The 17440-nt window shown below is 41.1% G+C and overlaps 1 long non-coding RNA gene across 1 annotated transcript in view; it reads left to right on the plus strand.

Moving 5' to 3' along the window:
• The window catches only part of LOC309857016, a 94073-nt gene that overhangs the window by 56940 nt on the left and 19693 nt on the right, over positions 1-17440 (plus strand). The window contains exon 2 of the long non-coding RNA XR_014307442.1: positions 9112-9139. This is a non-coding gene — a long non-coding RNA (uncharacterized lncRNA). The remainder of the gene's footprint in view (positions 1-9111; positions 9140-17440) is intronic.

Raw genomic sequence — 17440 nt, forward strand, 5'->3', positions numbered from 1 at the left:
TCTCCAGCTCCACCCCCTGATTGGGATCTCTCTGCCTCTCTGTCCAAACGTGCATGTGCATGTTCGATAAGATAACAAAGACAAAAACAGTGCACAATAATTGACTGGGGCCAAAGGATGTTTTATTGAATTTGGACCTAGGTTCCTATGGAGGGCAGCCAGGTATAGAGAACCTCCCACCATCCTAAAATGCCCGACCTTCGCTTGGAGCTTCCTTGTTCATTCTCCTGTTCTTTGCCTTCCTGGATCTCCTCACCAACCTGCAGCATCCGCTGTCTGTCGTGCTGTACTGACCCCTTGTTAACACATTGTGCATCCTCTCGGGGCTCCATTGGAACATGCCCATCTTCCTCAAGAGGCACTGTTTGCTTATCGCATGTAACCATTTGGGGGATGGTCATGAGAGGGTGAAGGCAGGCTTGTGCTGCCACATCTCCATGCAGTTCCACAGAGGGTAGCTGATCCACCATGAGGGAGTGCTCAAGGTTCTTCCACATTCGAATCCTCTTCAATGCGTCCTTTTGCACATACAAGTTGTCTTCCTGAAATGGGCACGGAAGTCTTTCAGTTGGCTTCATTGGGCTATGGGTCTCTTCCAACATGCTCTCCGTTGGCTTCTGTGGACTCCAAGAACATGAGTCCGTCCTGGACCTAAGGTTCTAGGGTGTAGACTCTGCCTTGGATGCATGGTCTTTTTGGAAGATTGGGAGGCCTTGTTGGCACCGTTTCTGGAGACCATTGAGGTACTCGTGTGCTTTCTGTGGAAGACTCCAGACATGTCTTTGGCACGGTTGCGGGGGTTCACTTTGAGCTTCCCTTGGGTGGACCTTTTCCTGTTGAGATGCTCCATGATTTGGTGGGAGGGTCTCACCCTTACGCAGGGCTCAGATTTCCTCCCCTGAGGCATTGCTTGCGGTCTGTTAGTTTCTTGGCTTGTCGGTGCTAAGATGGAATGCGGCATCTTGCCTTTCTCCGAGGTCCAGAGGGCTGGTGCTGAACTCACGACCAAATACTATGAATTGGGCCATGGAGAAGGTGACACCGACTCGCTTCGCAAACTGCCTTGGTGAGAGACCCAGGCGGCTCCAGCAGTTTGGGACGGCCTGGGGTCCTCTTGGCCCACCCATGACTACTCCAGTCAAGTGTAGTGATCAGGCCTGGGTTGATGAGGAGTGGTTGCTATGACCTCAAAGCTTTGTGACATCACAGATGCTGGCTTCACTGAAGCAGCTGTCCCTCTCCCATGACCTTGGTGTCCTATGGCTTTAAGTAGGAAGCCCCAGGAAGGACAAAACAAGAGCCCTCTGAACCTGATCAAGAACTCAGGATGTCTTGTGGGTTAATGTCAAACTTCCCCTTTCTAGAGACATAGAGGAAGGAAAATGACATTCAGTATACCTTCCTTTAGGCCAACATATCCCCAGAGACGGCAAGGTGTCCTTTTACACTACAATTTCTAGATATCTCAAGAAAAGGTGAGGTCGCGTGTATGAGCAGCTCTCCGTGGGGTTTCTCGTCCTGTGGGTGAGAGCGTACTTTGTCAGCGTCTTTTGCTTATGGGTCAGTGATGACTAAGGTACGGAAAGTCCCTTTCCGAGGTAAAAGGTGAGGGCATCGCTATATGGTGCCGTCTGTGTCCTCGTCTCCTAGTGTTCTGAAACACGCGGCTAAGGGATGAGGCCTCTGTCTACCTGGCTTTCCCTTAAATACCTTTGAAAGTCTTTGAGGAGAGTGACCTTCTGCATCAGAGCTAACTCTCAGAGAGGTCTACCGAACCCCTTGTTATTATTAGTTAACTGTACTTGTTGTGGTAACGGGTATAGACATGTGGACCAAGACTCTTTAGTCAGAAGGAAAGGGACGGCGTATATAGACGGCTTGCAAGGCCCATTCGAGCAGACCTTTGGAGTGAGCCGCAATGCCCTTGCAAGGACTAGTGGATCAGGAAGTTTGGGTCCATTTCGGCACCTCAGTGTTCCTCTGCCATCGAAGTGAATGAACCCCTGGACCTTGCCTTGACATGAATGTCCCATGCCCTGCTGTTGGGAAATGGAAAAGGCAAGCAGACAAAGGGAAATATCATATGGCTTCCCACAATATGTGCCTCGGGAGGAATACCTTGGCCCTAGTAAAGGAAGGGAATAATGAAGGGCAAGAAGTCAGAGAAGGAGACCCACCAGGAGTGACTCAGGACTCTGAGAATCCAGCTGAGGGCTACCGAAAAGAGAACTGATTAATGGGTGGTCAGGAGTTGTGGCATATATTAGGAGGAGCACTAGGACGTCCATGCAACTAAAGCATCCGTGAATACTCTGTCAAAAATGGATGATGGATGATAGGCAGGCTTTCTCAACAGAACAGCAACAAGAACAACATCAATTCATAGGAAAACAATGTGGCCCTCTCAAAACCAAAGGAAGTCACAGGGAGAAAAGGAAAGAATTATATTGTTTATTATCTTTCCTTATTGAAATGACATGGGTGGGTTTCCTAAAATGTCCTTCTTTGAATTGGGTCTTTATCCTTGTAAATTAGAGTTTACCCACCTCTTCCATCTCTGGATTTGATGAGAGGACATGACAATGCCTTCACTAAATACATAGAAGAGTGGCCCAAGCAAATGACTTGACCTGGCCTTCTGTGTGTTGGCAGGGGTTGGATTACTGCTTCAAAGGCTTCCGTCTAAACTAGAGAGCTGAGATTTTGTAGGTTTCCTGACCTAATCTTGGAAGTTTCTATGTGTCTGGGAATTTATCCTTTTCTCTCAGTTCTTGGATTTGCTAGCATAAATGTGTGGCTATGCCTTTTCGGTTATTCTTTTTTCCTTGCTACCAGTTGTGATGTGGTTTCATACTTGCAGCTGTGTGCTTGTCTCCCTGTTTTATCCCAGTAATGGCTTCTGCGGTTTGTTCCTGTTGTCAAAACTCAAGTGTGAGATCTCCTGATTTTTTTCCTATTGGTTTGTTTGTATTTCCTTAATTTTGATAATCACATGTCTGATTTCAATTTTTCTGTTAACTTTGGAGTTCGGTTTTTCTTCATCTTGTTCCTTCAGTCGTCCTTTTAGGTGGCTTTCTTTTTCGGTGTTTTTAAATTTTGGAAATGCACACATTTAACCCTATATTGTTTCCCCATAAAATGTTTTGGCATCCTCCTCTAAGTTTCTTAGAATTCCTTCGTTCATGGCTCTTCTTTTCCTTTGGATTTTCTTTCTTGCATTCATTACAGTTCGTGAATGTGTTGTGTTTTCCACTTTAGTGTCTGGCTGTATTTCCAATTTGAAAGTGATATCTTCCTGTTTTCATACCTTCGTGATGATAAGTGCACAGGATAGGTTTTGACTTCTCTTCCATGAATTATGACTGGATTTGGACTCGAGCTCATGACCTGCGATAGACAAAGTTAGGTCTGCTGCTGGGAAGAACATATCTTATTGTCCTCAGAGACGCAATCTTACTCATGGACCCCCCAAAGTTCAGGTGGTCTCGAATGCCCATGTGGACGTCTGTTATTCCTTAGCACCTTCCCATCCAGATAATCTGTCCTGTGCTTAACCTGGATATCATAGTTGCCAACAGTATTGGATAAACGTCGCCATCTCCATTCCTGTGTGTTCATAGGCTTCCAACGTTTAGATACACCTTTTTTCATGGTGGATATGTTGGCAATTCTTCCAGGTTTCTGATGTTTTGATGCTCCATCAAGACAAAACACCTTCCGCTTAGCTTTTTTCTCTCGAAGGCATAAAATGACTCTCGCTGACTTAGGCACAAACACTTTGGCTCTCTTCTCCTTGGGAATAGCATAACCTACATCTTCCCTGTTTCTTCACTTGCAAGCTATGAGTATCTTTATAGTCGAAGGAAATCTCCTATGGGCAACAGAAGGACGAGCCTGTTTAATATTTGCTGTTTTCTTATGGATGTTTCTATTTTTTTTTTTTTTTTTGATTTGGAATTTCAACCACTGTTACAAACTGTTTGTATTGACGGGAGTCTTTAGTCCTGAGTACTGAATGTATTATTGATAGGTAATAGTTCACTTTCTCATTTCGGTTGGCTTCTGACTTGGATTCTATTTGCCTTTCACCTATATGGTATTTTCTTGGGGTTGCTTCATTGGTACGATTCCTCGCTTCCTTCCCATATTTTGCATGTCTTATCTTTGTGTGTTTGCATGTGCATGTGTTAATGCTGTGTGGTGTGTGTGTGTTTCACATCACAATTATTATTAAAATACGAGAGAATGGAATTCGGTCTCTTGTGGGTAGCAATTCAATTTGACATGCCTTGAAATCTCACATTCCATTAGTTTCAGGAAATCTCCTTAAAGGAATGTCATCTCTTGTCCTCTTCAAGAATCCCGTGTTCTCACAAAACGGCCTTCCAACAAACAGCACCATTTGAATTCCTCATTAGAGTCATAATGTTTGTCCCAATACCCTTTCTTTTTCGTATGTTTCTTGACTGTCATGAGTTAGTGAAATCGTCTGTTTATTGTCTTTCTGAGAATGATAGATGTGACAAAGTCCAATGCTCTCCGCAAGACTGCCATAAGAGACATGTGGAAGAATTCCTTCTTGCTTATGTCACAGTACAAATTGTGGTGACATGAAGACACTGAGATGGTAGTAGTGTCTAATAACCTCATGCTTCTTCAACCATGAAGGCAACAAAAAGATGACCACAACAACTGCAGTGGGGTGGAAATTGACCTGAAGCCTACAAGGTAAACTCCACAGCGAAAGAGAACGGAAGTTGCAGAGATGATGGGAGAAGGTTGGAGACATGGCTCAGGGGAGATTTGGTTGGTTCGTGGATCAGAGGGCTGGAGTCCATGAAGAGGACCAAAGCACAGGAGAGCAGGGCACCCTGGGAACACACAAGGAACCTGTTTCCCAGTGCCGTTGACTGTGAGACGCAGAGGGTCTGAAGGGCACGAGTACTTGACAACACAAGTGTTGAGGGCTGAAGTTTTCCTATCAGCAGGCTTGGCAGACATCAACTTGAAAGAACACCATCTTTTTCCTGCATATGACACCAACAAGCGACCAGGAGCAGACAGCCTGGAGACAATGATCAGAGAGAGACAATACCAAGAGATGCAGTGGGAAGATGATGAGTCGTGGGAGTGATTCCGTGAAAGGCAGTGTTCGTGGAGATGACTCAATGTGGACATAATAAATTTTGGCTCTCACAACAGCAGCATCAAGACAGAGCTTGGCCAAGACAGGTATGTGAGGACAGAGACTCCCTAGCCAGCCAACACAAAATACCAACAGTGGAACACTTGGAGGATTGCCTTCCTCAGTCCAAGATGCTTAGTCCAAGGAGAACAGACTCTCCCATACGGGACGAGAAGAAAGCTTTGACCACATGTTCTCTTCTGAACACAGCATTCTGCAGGCCTGCGTTCTGTTGAGTTGGTAGAGTTTCTCCTTTCACAGGCACACCAGAGCCCACCAAGGTAAACCTCAGCATATTCAGCCCGGACCCTAAAAACAACAAACGGCCGGAAAGGAGAGCTACTGCAAATGACTGGCCTCCAGGACAGGGTCAGCCACAACACAAACAGCAGTGGCATGCATGCCACATACACTCTCACAAACACACACACACGCATGCACTCAACAAACCTTAAGGGCGAGCCCTGGGTCACTCACGGATCACTTCCTCCTAAATAAATTACCCTCAGGTTAGAAAACAGAATGAGTTTAACGAATACAGAGAGGTGACAGAGACTTAGATCCAATGCAAAGATGGAAGAATCAATTGATTCCCAGGTAAAGGAAGAAGGAGTGATTACGACTAGGCAGTCAGAGTGAAACCTCTACATAGAGCACGCCCGATGCGGGATAGAAAGCTGTGGCCTGGATACTCGCTGTACATCAGAAAACATAGGAGATATCAGAGAATCTCGAAACACAGAGATAAAACTGATAAAGATAAAAACACCTAAAGAACTCCTGAAGAGAAGATTGGCAGGAGACTGGATGCAAAGTTCGGGAACATGGTAGAAGTGGAAGATCCAATTAGGAACCGAGAAGAACAAGCCTAGAAAATAAGGATGCAAATTCTAAGAGAGAAGGCAGAATGATGGAACATGATAGTGAGCTTAGGGAATCTCTAAGGAAATGAAAGAGGTGCCTCTTGTAGGTGAATTAAGAGTGAGAGAAAGAAAAGAGGGCTGATCCTAGATTAGAGAACTCGGGGCTGGAAAGGACCCTCATCTGGGAGCAGAGAAAGTGGTCCAGAATCAGAGGCACAGAGAACTCCCAACACCTTCCACAGAAGCGGAGCACCTAAAGACATAGTGCCATTCCCCCCGGAAAATCTAGGCATGGAGGTATTCTCTTTAGGCAAATAGGCATCGGAGAATAGTTTGTCCATAGCCCAGTCACTGACTTCAAGAGGAAAAGCTATACCAGCTCTCGAAGCAGGCCGGATAGCTCAAGCAACAGCAGCCAAGCCAAAATCCTTATCCCCTGCATTTCTGAACAATGACAGAGCAGCAGTTCTGTCTAGAACCAGGAGGTATTCAGAAGTCAATTGTTGGGTCCCGGGTTGTGTCCATCAGTTCAGACGCGGCCTTCAGATCAACTCATGATTCCAGGGCCTTGGCATTGACTCTGTTCTCAGGTTCTCTGCTCAGGGGCAAGTAAGCTTCTCCCTCTCCAGCTCCACCCCCTGATTGGGATCTCTCTGCCTCTCTGTCCAAACGTGCATGTGCATGTTCGATAAGATAACAAAGACAAAAACAGTGCACAATAATTGACTGGGGCCAAAGGATGTTTTATTGAATTTGGACCTAGGTTCCTATGGAGGGCAGCCAGGTATAGAGAACCTCCCACCATCCTAAAATGCCCGACCTTCGCTTGGAGCTTCCTTGTTCATTCTCCTGTTCTTTGCCTTCCTGGATCTCCTCACCAACCTGCAGCATCCGCTGTCTGTCGTGCTGTACTGACCCCTTGTTAACACATTGTGCATCCTCTCGGGGCTCCATTGGAACATGCCCATCTTCCTCAAGAGGCACTGTTTGCTTATCGCATGTAACCATTTGGGGGATGGTCATGAGAGGGTGAAGGCAGGCTTGTGCTGCCACATCTCCCACAGGAGGGTGGGAGAGGTAAGATGCCACCAGGTCCTGTCCTGAGCTGCTCCCAGCCACCAGCCTCACCACATGGTGCAAGAGGGACCCCAGAACAAAGGACGGACACAGTCCAGCATGTATGCTGGTGGCCCTGGGCACTTAGCTCATCGCAGTGAACCACACGGCCTCCTCAACCCACGCTTTCAAAGCCTCCTTCTTCGCTTCTGGCTTTCATGTCTGTAGGAACATGAGCCAGATCTAACTCATCTCCGACAGACAATTCTGACTCACCCCGTGTCAGATTTTTATGAGTGGCTGTGATAGAGTAAGATAGCAATGCTCCAACAAACGGACTGTTTCCTCCCACTTGACCTCAACAGTCTTATACATTTTCTTAGCGAAAACATCTTGTCTCCTTCCATTAAGCTCATAACGTGGTCTAATAGTATACATGTGCCTTCCTTAGATGCGAAGCGATACAGAGGTCCTTTTTTTTTTTTTTAATTTTACAAGGTAAAGTCAGTGAACATATCCAACTTGACGAATACGTCTCTAAAATGTCAATCCAGGCAAAGCTTTTTCTGCCTACAGTTTCGAGCCTACGTGGTGACATTTTTAAAATGCTTTCAGTCCCTCAGTGAGGCTCTTAGAAGCTAGCCAGGGCTTACTACGTGCCAGGCACTGTGTCAGGTGTTGGAGCTAAAGGGAAGGAGAGCTTGGTGGCTGGCTGGGGAGGGACATCCATGACACAAGCACAGCTAGAAACGGAGGCCAATGCTAGAAAAGAGAGAGCAGGCTGCATGGAGAGTGTGTACCATGGGGCTTGTGAGCTCACGAATAAGTGGGAGTAACTGGAGTGGGGAGATGGGGGAGAGAAGAGGGTCTTCCCATCAATGGGAATCACCTGTGCTTGGAGGCAGGTGCCATGAGAGGTCTCCACAGGAAGAAGGAGGCAGTGTGGTTGAAGGGCAGAGATGGGGCAGAACAGGCATCAGTCAGTTGGAGGGGTATGAATAGACTGATGGGAGGATTATGGGTGCCTTTGGAGGACTGAGAATTTGTTAGAAGATCAGTGCAGATTTCTATGGAGACAAATGCCAGGAACTGATAGGTCTTTGAAAGGTCACTCTGGCTGCCTTTTGGCAAAGGGGTTGGTAAAAGGCACTTGCAGGTGTGAACACACCAGGTGGGAGGTGAGTGCAGGAAATCGGGTGAGGGAGCATGGGAACTTGGTCCCGGGGTATATAAGGGAGAATAGCCTTTAAGGAGTTCCACAAATTGGCACCAGCTGTGGCTTCATTACAGAGCTGGAAGGGGGAGGTTTGTGTGTCCTGGAGGTTACAGAAATTACATGAGAAAGGGAAGTCTTTTTAGATCTCTTTTTCAACTAGAGGAACTCTCACCTTATTGATAGAATTCCAGAGTGGGAACCAATGATATGAGGACATCTTTGAAATGTCTGAATATGTTCTTCGACATCTTTGCAAGTGACGAGGAGACCTTGACCTTAGGAGGCCTTGGCCCTCTTTGTAGCCAGAAAGATTTCACCTACAGATTTGAGTTCTCCCTTTTAAAGTCAAGGAGTCAGTCCTTCCAAAGGACACCTCCTATCATTTTACCCTCTCATCATACCTCACGTGCTGGCATCTCCAAGACCCTCTGTTCCAGGTTGAGAGTATCCACTTTGGCCGGGCTGGTCTTGCAAAGAACACCACAACAGGAAATCTAGAGCCTATAGTGCTATTAATAACATCATCTAAGACTGTGTTTGCTGCCCTCTTGGCCTCTTCCCACCATGACTCACTGAAGCTTTTTACACATTGTATCCATTATGCTATAGTTCCCAAAGCTCATCTTCTCTAGTGCCATTAGTTTTTAGGGGACCAGGCAAACCTTAAACTTGTCCCCCTTAATTGGATCCCTGTGCCCCCACAATCTCTTTGAATGCCTTTCACCATGATTCTTGAATGAGATCTGAGACCACTGCTGGTACCTAACACTTCTTGGCACCTTGTCTGCTAGGTTCTTGGAAGAGGAGGTGGCTATGGAGGTGAGTGGGAATGGGAGTGGGAGGATTTCTCCCTTCACTTCCCTTTTTGTGTTTTCAAATAATGGGTTTTGAGGGGGAGGGAAAGGTTAACCAGACCATTTATTTTCCATCTCCCATCGATAAAATGTCACACAGGAGAGAGGTGGCAGAAACGCACTTTCAGGTTAATTTTTTTACAAGGAAGATTGACTTATGAACCTACTTTGTTATTTCCTTTCATTCAATTTCCCTGTACCTCCTTTTCTATGAAGTGTAACGGTAACCCATTATTATTTTTATTGTTGGCACGTGCTTTGTGAACCATAAAGTGTACACTATAAATGGGAGCGCTTTTCTTTTTTTTTTTTTTGTAGTTTACGAAAAACTAATATTTTTTAAATTAATTTTTTATTTATTTTCAGCATAACAGTATTCATTCTTTTTGCACCACACCCAGTGCTCCATGCAAGCAGTGCCCTCTATGATACCCAACACCTGGTACCCCAACCTCCAAATCCCCCGCCCCTTCAAAACCCTCAGATTGTTTTTCAGAGTCCATAGTCTCTCATGATTCAGCTCCCCTTCCAATTTCCCCCACCTCCCTTCTCGTCTCTAACTCCCCATGTCCATGAAAAACTAATTTAAAAACATTCATCCACCAGAGTACCCAAAGGGCTCCCATATAAACTATCTGTCGTTACATTATGTCCCGATGTGGAGCTCGATCCCAGGATCCTGAGATAATGACCTGAACTGAGGGAGAGGCTTTAACACACTGAGCCACCAGCCCCAATGTATTCTCTTCAGTACCAGAATTTGTAACCAATTGACAGATGAAAAAGGAGGCAGTCAAGTGAAAATCAATAGGTCTTAGACCTGCAAGAAATTTGAATTAGATGAATTCAGCTACTCAGGCACTGTTTCACATTTTCAGATCTCTGCAGAAAAGGAGTTAACCTTTTTACAGCATGTAAAAGAGAAGACTATAACACATACTATGTGTAAGCATGTAAATATCAAAAAATATCCCATTAGTTGCTAAGACACACAGGGCCTATATTTTCTCTCAAATTCATGAATATGTAGGAGCAATAAGTGAGAAGTGAATGTATACTTTTCACTTCGAAGTCTTTTAGAAATCTAAAATATGACTTTCTATGGTTTGTGTCTCCATATTCCTTTATTGCCAGTTTGAACAAATCCACATGCTTTGATTCAAAGGTAATAAATTCCTCTTATTTGGAAACATGATGTTTATTTTTATTCTCTCACCCTTAGCAGGTGGTTTCATTTTAGCACACTTCAGAGTTATAATTTCATGCTTATTAAAAACATTTATTATGATCTACATAGATGAATGAAACTTTTATTTTATTAAATTATTTGACAAAAAATCTGTTATTTTTAAAAATGTATTTCCTTTAGGGTTATTTTAGAGCGTTCAGAGAGGATCTAGGAGTGTGGTATTATGTAGTTTTTAAGTAGGTATGAAATGGTTATTTATAGGATTGTTTCTTTAAGGCTTATGTATATTGTCCATTATATGCTATAAAATATTTTGAAAGTAAATTTAAGGTATGTTTTATGTAGTTTATTTTTTGGAAATAAATATTGAAATGACTTGTGAAATTCAGTATATTCTCAACATTAATTTATTTTGAAATTTACCAGTTGTCTACTGAACTATTATATGGCAGATATTACTTCAGACTACACTGGTAAATGAAATACTTGGCTTTGTAGAACTTTTATTTTAATGGGTGAGACAATTCAAAGCTATAAACCTTAATAAAAATTGCATAGTGCATTCAAAAAGGATGAGTACAATGGGGAAAAAGAAAAACTCGATCAGGGTGAGAAAAATCAAGGTTGCTAGGCAGGGGATGGGGAGTTAAAATTTTTAATAGGAAGATCAGGGTAGTTACAATGAAGCTGACAATTGAACAAAGGTATGGAAAGGTGATGAATTTGCGCAGAACTATCAGCAATAAGGTCACTCCAGACAAAGGAATTGGCTATCTTGAAGGCCATAAGGTTGGATCATGCCTGGCATATCTGAGGAATAGCAAGGAGGCCACTGTGAGTGACTGAAGAGTAGCAGGGAAAGAGGTCACAGAGGTTAAATGAGTGGCTAGATCATGTAAAAGCTTAGAAGTCATTGTAAAACTCTGGCTTTTATATTTGGAAACTTACTGTGTGATAGAATTTCTGCTAATAACTGAGAGTTCAATTGTCCATAAAATTTCAAGGACTCTTATTCTAGTAAGACAGAATGAAGAGAAAGAGTTCATATTTTCACATGGTGTAACAAATTCTCAGAGATGCAAGTGTAGGAAGCTATAGGATCACAGAAGAAGGCACTAAAATCACACCAATATATTTGATGACTGTGACTATATATAAATTTGTATTTTCTAGATTTTTTATAGTCATGGAATCACACTGTATATACTATTCATTGCCTGGCTTTTCTTTTCTCAGCATCATTACTTTGAGAATCTCCAATTGTAAATAGTTCATTTTGATGTTGAATAGTAATCTCTTTAATGAATAGATCATAATTTTTCTTTGCTCTATGGATGGACATTGATGAACATTTCCACTGTTTTCAATTCTTAAAAATAAAGCTGCTATGAAATTCATATACAAGTCCCTGTATGAACATAGGGCTTGTTTCTCTTGGTTAAATGCCTAGAAGTAAAATGGCTATTTTTGTAACTGCAACATATTTTGCATTTAAAAAAATTTTCAAACTATTTTCCAAAGTGGTTGTATCATGATATATGCCAACAACAGTTTAGATTTTTTGTTGCTTCTCAATCTAGCTCAGACCAAGTACAATTAGCCTTTATAATTTTAGCCATTCTAATAGATATGTAAGCATGTCTCATTATGATTTTAATTTGTATTTCTTTAATGTCTAAATGTTGAGAAATTTGTCATGTGCGTATAAGCCATCCATATACTTTTGGTGACATGTCTCTTCCATTATTTCCTTCACATGTAAAATTGGATACTCTGTTTGGTTATTAGTAAGGTTTTTTATTTTTATTCATATTTAAATAATCAGAGTAGATGTCCATTATCAGATATGTAATTTGGAAATCGCTTGTCCATCTTTACAGTTTCTCAATGGAGCTTTGATAGCTGTGTCTTTCAAGAAATATGCTACTTCTTTCCTGGTACACGGAGGTATGACTAGAACATTATCAATGTTGACCTTTGCAAAGAAAATCATGGCTTAAGATATATGTAGTCTGCAGTTGTTGGGAGTGTTCACCATCCTTGCCTCTAACTCATCTCTCACTGCCCACACATTCAGATATAGGGGAATATTGATTGACAAAATATTAATTGCCAAATAACACTAGTTAGAGAATAAGAAAAATGCAGGCACCTGATTATATAATATTACATAAATAAAATGTGTTTTTATAAGTGCTATTGGAAGTAAATTCCTCAATACTTTAATCACACAGAATGATGGAATCCTAGATTTTTTTTCCTTGTATTTACTAAGAAAATGATCATGCCTCAAGTATATTAAAATGGAATAGGGAAAATTAAAAATTGTTTTAAGATGATTTGCGTGTGTTGTGCGTATGTGAGAGAGAAAGTGAGAGAGAAAGATAAAGAAAAAGAGAAAGGGAAAGACAGAGAGGTGGCTGCAGTGAATTGATGAGTTGGAGGATAGATTTTAAAGTTTTGTCTTTTGCTTTCTACATTTCTTTTTCCTTAGGTACAAGAGAACAATCAGTAATATCTCAGAAGCCTGCTGGTAACATCAGCAGAAAGAATTAGAGGTTCCCAGAAAATTAAGATGACATATAGTTTTCCTGACATAAGAAAATCATTTTTTGTCCCCAGCTATTTTCAATGATCTATACCCCACCTGTGTACTTGCCCAAGCACACTTCTTCCAAAACTTCCTGGGAGGTTCTTAAAAAGAAATGCAAAAACCTCACTCCTTAAGGATTTTGAGGGAACAAGGCAATGGGAAAACTAACAGTCACCACCAGACCAGGAAATAGCCTAAGCTATTGAGACAATAAATCAGTGGTAAAACTCCTAGTGCTATTTCAAAAGCAATCAAGGCCTTGCATTCCTTGTCCCAGAAAATGAGCCCAAGACCCCATCTAGTTTCTATCTGCTCTTGAAGCCTGCAGAGTCCCTTTCCCTTGTCCAACAGTTACCTCTGCTTTATTCTAACGTTGAAGTTTCTGCCCTCGGTGGAATACAAGCTTCATTCAGGTGAACATGCAATACATATTGCACAAATACATATGTGGATGTGCATGCAGCCACAACCTTATGACCAACCATACACGGGATAATAAAACTCTCCCTTCTGAGTATTCATCTTAAATACTAAATAAAAATCTCTCTCCTGTTCAAACAGTCAAGGCTTTGGAACTTATTCCCTGTGATCTCCTTGTATGTTGTAAACAAAGATTCCTTTGTTTGACAACTCCACCTGTTTCTGTGATTCACCAAAGACTGACCTCAGTTAGTTCAATTGCTGTAATGGCTTTCACTACTCTGATTCTACCTCTGCAAGTCTCCAAATTTAACTATTTTTTCTCCAAATTCTGCATGTTCTTGGCTTTAAACTGCAACTCTGAAGAGAAGATTTGCTTGTTTAAAAAAAAAAATCAAGAAAAGGTAGTAGTAGTTAACATTGTTACTTTGAACTTCCTGCCCTAAGGGGCTCTCCTGTTCTTTCTCTTTGACTTCCTGGACTAAAACGACAGAAATTTGGCAATACATCACTCCCCAATCCAGATTACTGCCAGAACAGTTTATACTCTTAGAAAAATATTAGTTTAAAAGATCACATAATTAAATACTTAAGCATGTAGTGTAATATAGTGGTTTATAAGAAATATATTTTGGTCATCTGAATATTTGGTTTTCAACCATGGCTACTGACTCACAGCTCCTAAAACTCTTGGGATTTCCTGTGATAAGGGTGAGAGAGGTGTGTTTTGTTCTGTTAATGAAGTGACCTTCAGACCTCACTCAAGGCAAGGGCTGTTTGCCTGAAGGACCAACCACTTGGTGAAAGCCTTCACAACTTTTTGCCTCCCCTTCCTCCCAATACAGGATTATCTGGGGAGGGAAGAGGATCTGGAGATTAGATCAGCAAATGACAATGATTTAGTCAGTCATGACTATGTCATGAAGCCTCCACAGAAAAGCTGAAAGGACTGGGTTCAGAAAGCTTTTAGTTTGTGAAATGTATGAAAAGGCAGGAAGAGTGGCAGTCTTACAGAAGGTAATAGAAGCTCTGTGCCCATTCTCCATACCTTGCCCTGTGCACTTCTTTATCTATCTATTGATTTAAATCTTCTATTATATCTTTTAATAAGCTGGCAAACATAAAGTAAGTATTTTTCTGAGTTTTGTGAGTCCCTGTAGCAAATTAAAAGAACGTAAGAAGTAGGCCACTGGGACCTCCAACCTGTAGTTGCTCAGTCACAAGCACAGGTAATAACCTGGGGCCTACAGTGAGACTGGCATCTGAGGTGGGGTTGGAGATAGTCTTGGAGGACTGATCCATTAACTGATGAAATCTTACACTATGTTCAGGTAGATAGTGTCAGAATTTAGTTGAATTCTTGGAGATCCTGCTGTTGTCTGAAAATTATTTGGCATTGTTGGTATGATGTCCTAAAACCCAAAAAGATATAGCTACCTCAAAATAAGAATACGGTTGACAGCTTATATATAATAAGTGAGTATTTCAGGGATTTAAAATATACCCAATAAATAATGTAAGGAAATAAGGAAAGATTTTGAAATAAAAACAAGAATAAGAACCTAGTGGTACTAATAGATTAAATATATGTAATCTAGTTGAATTAAGAATACAATGGATAGAATACATAATGGATTCAATAGAGATAAGAAGTCACTTAAGGATATAGTCATCTGGATACCAGCAAAGCATTAAAATTATCAATATAAAAGAGGTGTAAGATGTAGGTGATGTGTGTGGAACAAAAGCTAGAGAAGAAATTAGATTTCCTTACTACTCATAGCCTTTGACAAGTCCTTGAAGCTCCTCTGGGGACTCAGCTGCTTCCATGTGGACACATCCACTCAGGGCAAAAAGCATCCTTAGTCCACCCCCCAGGATACTGAAAATCTACTTTCACATGTAAAAATTACTTTGGAAACTTCTTTATCTCTACTCCCCACCCCTGCCCTCAAGATATACATTGGCAATCATCTCCCAAGCATATACCCACTGATACACATCAGAAGAGTCTCTTCCCTGAGTTTTTACTAAATAGTAATAAATGACCTTTCCCTAACAATAGCTAGCCCCCTCAAGGTCCTGGAAACCTTGTTTATAAAATACCTTGGAGGCTTGTGCTATCCCTAACCTCCTCCCAAATTGAAAGTATATAATCAGCCACTCTTCATGACCCTCTCTCTCTACTCCAAATAAATAAATAAATATTTTTAAATAAAATAAAATAAATGACTTTTTTTAAATGAAAGAAGAAAAAGGAAAGAAATATTTGAATATTAATGTACATCTATTTCTCAAGCATAAAATAGTCAAGACACTGGATTAAAACTTACATACAAGAAAAGAAAGAAAATATTCATAACTAGAGTTGACTCTATGAATCCCAAACTAGGGCATACATACCAAAGACACACAAAAAAAATCACAAGTGTTAGAGAGAAAAAAAATAATTCATTAATAAAGAAACAAGAATCAGACTGACAGAATTTTTTTAAATAACATCAGATATAAAAAAGAATGAAGTAATAGCTTTATTATCTTGAAAAAAATCACAAATGGAAACATTTAGATCCTTATAAAATGTCATTGGCATAGGAAGGCATAATAAAAAAATATTTTCAGGAATACAGATCACAGGTAATTTGCCTTAATTTGTGTAGGCAGCACTTAAATACTAATATTATTTTAACAGTTAAAATATACTCTATGATCTTTGAGGTTGGGGAAAAGAGGATGACCAAGTCATCTTGAAATAATTCAGTTTTATGAAAAAAGTAAAAAGATCAAAAAAAAGACTTGTAGAAAAGAGAGATAAAACATATGCATAATAAAAATAAATAAATAAATAAACAGCTGGAGTGCCTGGGTGACTTAGTCGGTTCAAGTGTCTGCCTTCAGCTCAGGTGATGATCCCAGGGTCCTGGTATTGAGCCCTGCATCAGGCTCCCTGCTCAGTGGAGAGTCTGCTTCTCCCTCCCATTGAGAAAAAAAATTTGACTTATTTATTTGAGAGAGATAATCTTTAAATTTTACTTATTTATTTGAGAGAGAGTGAGAAAAGAAAAACATGCACACAGCAGAGGGAATAACAGAGGGAGAGGGAGAAGCACGCCACTGAGCAGGGAACCCCCTGCGGGGCTCTATCCCAGGACCCGGGTATTATGACCTGAGCTATAGGTAGACACTTAACTCAGGTACCCCAATAAATACAATCTTTTAAAAAAAATAAATAATAATAAAAATAAATAATATTTCAGATAGTATGATTTTTTTAATGTGAGACTTGGTATAAAAACAGGATGACATACTTGTCTAATTATAGCAAAGACTTTGATAAGTTTAGATGCAGTAGTACATAAAAAATTTAACTTCTTTCATTAACTGATAATTTAATTAGATTAAATTAAGAGACATCAAAATTTAGAGAATCTAATAGTCCTGATCTATTAATAAATGTAGCCATCCTAACCCCAAAACAAGAGTCTTCAGTAAGTATATAAGCATAAGTTGAACATTTACACAAACAGGCCATTATTTAGGCCAGAAGTATATGCCAATAAATTCCTAGAGTTAAATATCAGGCTATATTTTCCAAGAATAAGGCAATAAAATTAGAAAACAATGACCAAAATATTAAATTCATATAATTGGAAGTTAACTTCATACCTAAAAAGAAATAATACAGCTAATTCAGAAATTTTTAGAATTACAGTACTTTGGTAATATCAACTCTCAAAATGAGTAACGGACAGGTGGGGCTAGCAAGAGACTCGTGGGAGGATTAAATCATGGGCCCCTGTATCTCATGTGCAGTAGAAGCAGTGGATTTGGAATTTCAGTTTTTCCACAACGTTCCACCACAAGCTGGTTAGAACTGTGCAAAAGCAGGAAGGGAAGCCCCAGTAAAGTGGACTGGGGATGCCAGAAGGGGAGGCTGGAAGGGGGCGCCTGGTGCTCAGTGCCCATTACAGACCCCACATTGCAATCCCCCACAGGAGAGACTCACCAATTTTAGGCCCCACAGGGGAAGCTGGAGGTTCATCTCCTGACTTTTTGTAGGAGCT

The sequence above is a fragment of the Mustela nivalis genome (genome assembly GCF_964662115.1).
Source record: "Mustela nivalis genome assembly, contig: HAP1_SCAFFOLD_195, whole genome shotgun sequence".
Taxonomy (NCBI): domain Eukaryota; kingdom Metazoa; phylum Chordata; class Mammalia; order Carnivora; family Mustelidae; genus Mustela; species Mustela nivalis.